Source organism: Rattus norvegicus, chromosome X (genome assembly GCF_036323735.1).
Source record: "Rattus norvegicus strain BN/NHsdMcwi chromosome X, GRCr8, whole genome shotgun sequence".
Classification (NCBI taxonomy): Eukaryota; Metazoa; Chordata; class Mammalia; order Rodentia; family Muridae; genus Rattus; species Rattus norvegicus.
The window spans coordinates 83,409,130-83,416,335 of NC_086039.1; the positions used below are offsets into that span (position 1 = coordinate 83,409,130).

At 41.8% G+C, this 7,206-nt stretch overlaps 1 long non-coding RNA gene across 1 annotated transcript; it reads right to left on the reverse strand.

Annotated features, from left to right (window-relative positions):
* Positions 1 to 1,054: 1,054 nt before the first annotated feature.
* Positions 1,055 to 3,223, reverse strand: LOC134484147 (uncharacterized). The gene is made up of 2 exons (XR_010061553.1): positions 3,083 to 3,223; positions 1,055 to 1,288 (listed from the first exon to the last, which is right to left on the reverse strand). It is a non-coding gene; the product is annotated as an uncharacterized LOC134484147 (long non-coding RNA).
* Between the last annotated feature and the right edge of the window lie 3,983 nt (positions 3,224 to 7,206).

Genomic DNA, 7,206 nt, shown 5'->3' on the forward strand with positions numbered 1-7,206 from the left:
ATAAATATCTGTTAAGTCCATTTGGTTCAGAACTTTTGTTACTTTCTCTATGTCTCTGTTTAATTTCCTTTTCCATGATCTGTCTGTCCATTAATGAGGGTAGTGAGTTGAAATCTCCTACTATTATTGTGTGAGGTGCAATGTGTGATTTGAGTTTTATTAAGGTTTCTTTTATGAATGTAGGTGTCCTTGCAATTGGAGCATAGATATTTAGGATTGAGAATTCATCTTGGAGTGTCCCGCGCTATCGTCCCGCCAGCAAGAACACACAGGGATACCAGGATCCTTCTGTAGCAAAGCGTTTATTGCATCTTGAAGAGGAGGACCCCGAGCCCCAGAATGGCGCTGCTTATATACACCCTAGCGCGGCGCGTCCACACCTGATTGGTCGCTTACCCATGATCTCATTGGCACGCCCCAGGGTGGGCAAAGACTTGGTGCGAACACACTCTTGCACATGCGCACACAGCTAGCTTCCTGAAAGGAAGTCGGGCTGGCGCAGCGGAAGCCAGTGCCATCTTGTGATGGCAGATGTTATTGCGGCTTTCCACATCTCCCCCTTTTTGTTTTACTAGAATAAGGTTGGTCTAGGCCTCTGCAGTTACATCCATTTGCTGTGGCTCCTGTCTTAGGTCGTTCCTCTAATGTCACAGCCTTATCCGTCGTAGGGTAACCCTATCACCACCGGGCCCCGTGTCTTAGATTGGTCTGTGCATGAGGAAAGTTGCCCGTCTCTGGATACCGCAGTGCTGTGTGACAGTAACTGCTAAATGACCTAGGGCGAACTCTACAAAAGAAGCCAGCCAGAAAATGAGTTAGTGGGGAAATCATGATCACCCTATCGCGTGCAATGAGGAAATCTCAGCGATGTAGAAGGGCTGATCAAAGAATCATTGAGTCTCTCTCATCCCAGTGCAATGGATCCACAAATCCATGGGATGCAAGAGCAGAGAACTCAGATGCCGACTAATTCCTGAGCATAGATAACCAAATTCCAGGGTAGGCCCCCTTGTTCAATGGCCACAAGTGCTTGAGTGATAACGACCTTGTCACGTTTCTGTTGAGATCTGAGTTTGTAAACCAACCATAGCATAAACACTAATCCACAGCATAGGGTTGCACCAAACAGAGCCACCCCCACCCATTCTTTGAAGTACTAGGAATCCAAATCCAAAGAGGCAGTGCGAGGGCTAGAGGTAGTTTCCGAGGGATCCATCCAGGAGTCATTTCTAGGTCTCAGGATTCTTTGTGTCAGTCGTTCTGGTAGCCAGAATGGGTTGTCTTCTTCCTGCGGGAAAACACAAACAGCTCCCCTGGATCTTATTAAAATAGGATCCGGGCCTTTCCTGAATGGAGGTCCACTCCTGTTGAGCCTTTTGTAGCTCTGTGAACCGTGGTGTCCATTTGTTGTGAGCTGGAGTCCCATATGTTTTGGGGACCTGAGACTTGGGGCCCAGATACCCTTTTTTTGGAGTGTTTTCACCCCCTTCTGCCTGGGGAGGTCCGGGCTGAATAAGCCTGCCTCTGATATCTTTAACTGAGTGACACTCACTGTCCCAATGATAGCCTTTCCCATACTTAGTACACAGTCCTGGTGCTCTCCTCTTTGTGAGGGCCTGACACTCCTTTTTCAGATGTCCTGGTTTGCCACAGTTATAGCAGACCCTGTGATCACCTGTACTTGAGCACTTTTGGCCCTGTAGGATAGCAGCCGTGAGGCCTGCATTAGTAAGCGGGCCTCCAAGTTCTCGGCAAACTCTCAGCCAGTCCTGTAACCCTTTGCTCTTCCTAGGTGTAATAGCTGCTCTGCATTCCTGTGTGGCTTGCTCATAGACCAACTGTTTCACTAAAGGCATTGCCTGTTCAGAGTCTCCAAAGATCCTGCCTTCTGCCTCTGTCATCCTAGCCACGAATTCTGAGAATAACTCCTGGGGGCCTTGTATAATTCTTGTTAAGTGTCCCCCAGACACTCCCTTCTTGGAAAGTGCCTTCCACGCCTTAATGGCGGCAGCGGAGATTTGAGCGTATGTTCCCCAGTTATAATTTGTTTGATTATTGGCATACTGCCCTTGTCCTGTTAGCAGATCAAGTGTCCAATCTCTCTGATCGCCTTCAGCAATGGTATTGACTTTGGCCTGTGCCTGAGAGGCATCATACCACAAGGCTTTCCATTCTATATATTGTCCCATATTAGGGAGCGCAGCCTTCACTGTTGTCTGCCAGTCTCCTGGAGTCATGGCCAGAGTGGCAAGCCTCTCGACTTGAGAAATAGTAAAATTGGCATTAACTCCTTAGTTACAGACCAACTCGGCAAGTTCCTTAATTTGAATACATTCTACTGGTGCATGAACACGGCCTCCATCGGCAGCCTCAAACACCGGAAATGCCTGCTGTATCTTTTTCTGTTCATCTTTAGTGAGGAAGAAATCTGAGTGGAATCTCTCCATATAAGACGGAGGGGCGCTGGGGCTTATAGGCTGGGAAACCACATGGTTTCCACCTCCCACTTTCTTCTGTTTTTTTACCCAAGCTGTTAGCTCGTTGTTCATCTGGGTGGTATCTTTCTTCTTCATAGCGAGCTGCCTCATCTTCTAAATCCTCTTCCTCAGAGGGGCTAAGCTAGTCTGTTTCTGAACTATCAAGCCCCAAAGCCTCTAACTCCTTTACCGGATAAAGGCTTTTCCTTTTCGGGGCTTTCTCCTCCTTTCCCTGTTTCTTTCCCTGTTTCTCTCCCGGGGCATCCTTTCCCCTATCTCTCGCTTCCTCGGATCTAAAGTCCTTGGAAGGGTCTTTTTTCTTATGTGCACCTTTTCTCTTTGAGCTCTTTAATCTTTCATCCCACTCTGTTTCTGACATGCTGTCCTGTAACTCCCCTAGCGCTCCCTGTCCTGCTATCACCGTTGGGCAGCATTTCCCATCTTCTAGGCACGACTTCTGACTGTGCCTAGCGGCAGCCGCAAAATCAAAAACCAAAAGAGAAAGAATGAGCGCTGCCAAAACGATAACAAAAACTTCCGCCGTATCTTCTAATGGGGGAGAGAAATGAGAGAGATCAAGACCAAACATGCCTCTCAGAGCTTACCCGCATCCTGCAGCTCTGGATCCTCTCCACGAATGGAGGGTCCCCTCGGTGCCTGGTGATGGTGTGGCGTTTGTTCCAGGTTTCGGCACCAGATGTCCCGCGCTATCGTCCCGCCAACAAGAACATGCGCGGATACCAGGATCCTTCTGTAGCAAAACATTTATTACATCTTGAAGAGGAGGACCCCGAGCCCCAGAATGGCACTGCTTATATACACCCTGGCGCGGCACGTCCACACCTGATTGGTCGCTTACCCATGATCTCATTGGCACGCCCCAAGGTGGGCAAAGACTTGGCGCGAACACACTCTTGCACATGCGCACACAGCTAGCTTCCTGAAAGGAAGTCGGGCTGGCGCAGCTGAAGCCAGTGCCATCTTGTGATGGCGAATGTTATTGCGGCTTTCCACATTGGAGTATTTTTCCTTTGTTGAATATGAAGGTGTCCTTCCTTATCTTTTTGATGACTTTTGGTTGAAAGTAGATTTTATTTGATATTTGAATGGCTACTCTAACTTTTTTCTTCAGACCATTTCCTTGGAAATTTTTTTCCAGCCATTTACTCTTAGGTAGTAAGTGTTTCCTGTATGCAGCAGAATGCTAGGTCCTCTTTATGTATCCAGTCTGTTAGTCTATATCTTTTTATTGGGGAATTGAGTACAAACTCCTGTTATTCTTGCTGCACATGGCTGGTCCCTTATCAAGGTAGACACCAGATGTCCAACATCAATTACAACTATCACCTGGATAGAATAACCATCCCTCTCAGAAGAATGAAGAAATTCATACCATCAACTCGCCCACATCTGTGATACATGGGCTGTTCCTCTTACCTACCTTCACCTTCCTAGCCCTTCTCTTTAGATAGGAATCCCAGGACTTTATCACCAAATTCGCCTATACTTGTTACCTATGGAAAAGTGTTAGCACCTCCTTCAGACTTTTGAGTGTTGGCTGTAAGAATCCTTTAGATCTACAGAAGTTCTTCTCCTTCTCTTGGAAACCTCAGTTAGCATACCATTAGCTGGGGCTACATCTAAAATCCCTTTGAACTTCATCACTTAAACCTGACTCCACTGATCAATCATCCAACAGGTTGGGATAACAGGAAGTATACTTTCAAACATCATCAACAGCAACAAGACACAAGATTTGCATGTCAGAACAAAAGCCAAATCCAATCAACCAACCAAACAGACAGAACAAAAATCACAGTACCAATGATCTAACTCTATAGGACTAGGTCCTTTCACAAATGCACAATTATGACTAACTAAAATAAGTCTCCACCAAAAGTCAGTCCTTCCATTGTACTTTCCCAAGAAGTGACTTAGATGTTATACAAGGCAGTAGTTTTTGAAAAAACAATAATAATCATGACAAGAAATCATAGAATATGAATAAATTCCAGAATGAATACCACAAATACACAAGTAAAAAGGTAAATAAAATAATGCAAGACAATTCAAAATATAACAATAGAATTTAACAAAGACAAAACCTCTGAAATAAAAGCAAAAGTAAAACTTGAAATGGAAAACTCAGGAATTCAAACAAACAAAAAAGTAGATGAATGCAAGCAATATTATCTATGTACAAAAATAGTAGTAATACATTATTTCCTAGGTCCTTTGATATATCTACAAAATTTTGTTATAATCTTGTGGAATGGGACTAAAACACAATCAGAAATTGTTTGGTTGCTTTCATATTGTTTGTACCAGTATTTTACAAGTGGGCATGTCTTCCAAGTCAATATCATAGCAAACAGTGTGCTCAGTGGGGTAAGCCTGATAATTACTTTTTCTCCTCTGGCAGCTTGCATAGCATTTTCCAGCAGCATGAAAGCTACTTAAAAATGAATCTTACATGTCAATACCTGCTTGATTTCCCAGTGTTCTCAAATATGGGCTATTTTAAGTAATAAAATTTTAATAACAAAATCTGGAAGGTAGCCTGTATATTTTGGGAATCTGCGGGAACTCAAGGGACAACTCCCAAATAAGTAACCCATTTTTGACACTGTGCTTTTTATTTGTTAGTCTCTGTTGCCTGGTACTCTTTTTTTTTTTAATTGAAAATAGATTTTTCTCTCATAAAATACATCTTTACCACAGTTTCTTTCCCTTCACTCCTCCCAATCAATCCCCACCTCCCTTTTCTGTGAAATCCACTTCCCTTCCCTTTTTCTTCAAAAAGGAGCAGGCATCCAAGAAACAACAACCAAATACAACTAAACAATATACGGTTAGTAAAGCCCTCATATCAAAGCTGGACAAGGCAACCCAATAGGAGGAAGAGAGTTCCAAAAGCAGGCAAAAGAGTCAGAAATGCATGCTCCTACAAATCACCAAGATAACAATGGTAACATATAAGGAGAGGGAATGGTACAGAACATGCAGACCCTATGCTTGCTGTTTCAGTCTCTGTAAGCTAATATGAGCTCTATTTAGGTGATTTGGTGGTCTATATTTTCCTGGTGTTCTCCATGCCTCTGACTCATGAATTCTTTCCTCCCCGTCTCCCATGAGATTAAATTTACTTTTCCATCTTTTATTCTTATTTTCAAATACATAGTACTTTCATTTTAATTTGGCATGAATACTTTTGAGTGATATTTTTCTTTACTAATTTTTGTCTCATTCTAGCATAATGTACCTGTTAGAATTCTGGCCACTTAGAACGAGTTGAAATATATGCTTTCTTTCACTTTTAGTTATACTCAGGAGTTGGAAAACACATTTGCAAGTTTCTTCATCAAATGTATGGTAAACCTTGCTAATAAGAGACCGGTACTTCTGAGTACTTTGTGGAAGGAATTTTAGCCAAAGTACTTTAATTTATTTAAATTATACTAGTTGATTAAAGCTACTTATTTATTCTAGAGTAAGTTTCCTTCACATTTAAATTCTTAAATTATTCTACAGCTATAGCTATTAATATTATTTATTATCCTTTTCATATGTTAAAATATGCAAATATAGAAATTCTTTGTTATGTGAGGTTATATCTTAAAAGAATATTAAATAACCAAAAGGACACACTTTTTTGTTCTTTGTTTCTTTGCCTCTTTCTGTGATTTTTCCTTTCCTGTGATGTCAACAGTCATATTTTTATTATAGTCTTTTTATTGCTTAGACATTCTTTTCTACATTTTACATTTACTTTGAAAATTTTATACATGAATAGTGTATTTACATAATTTCAACCAAACCCTCTCCCCATCTAACTCCTCCTCTTAATTCTTATTATTATGTATGTCATTTTTCTTCTTTTTAAGGTATTGATTGATTTTCTTTTTTTACTTTCTCATAATAGAGGCTAATACAATTGATTTCAAGTATATTTTTTCAATTATGACGTGTTTTAATTTTCCTCTTTTCTCCATTTTCTTGAAATATTGCTGTTATACATCTTCTAATATATTTTGAATATGTTTTCAGTTTTCTTCTGTCAAAATCCATAAAATTCCATACTAGATCTTTTTGAATAATGTGTTTTTAAAAGTGTTATTTGTTGTTTGTTTTTTTATTATTTCATTTATTTACATTCCAAATGTTGCCCTCCTTCCCAGTAACCCCTCCAAGATTTCTTTTCCCAATCTCTCTCCCCTTTGACTCGGAGAGGATGCTCCCCACCCCTTCCCTCACATGCCCACTCAGCTCACCTACCTTTCCTTCCAACTCATTCCCCTTCCTTGGGATACCAAGACTTTATAGGTTTGGGCACACCCACTCTCACTGAAGTCAGACAAGGCATGCCATGAGCCATGGACTATCCCATGTATGCTCTTTGGTTAGTGGCTTACTCTCATGGAGCTTCTGGGAGTCCAGGTTAGTTGATACTGTTGATCTTGCTATGTGGTTGCTATCACCTTCAGCTCCTTTAATCCTTCCCCTAACTCTTCCCTGGGGTCCACAACCTAAGCCCCATGGTTGATTGTAAGTATGTGCATCTGTCTCAGTCAGCTGCTGGTCGATTTTCTCAGAAGACAGCCATGCTAGGATTCTGTCTGTAAGCATAACATGGTATCAGTAATGGTTTCAGGGTGTGGTGTCTTCCAATGGAATAAAGTCCATGTGTCACTGGATTGCCTTTCCTTCAATCTCTGCTTTTTTTCTGTAT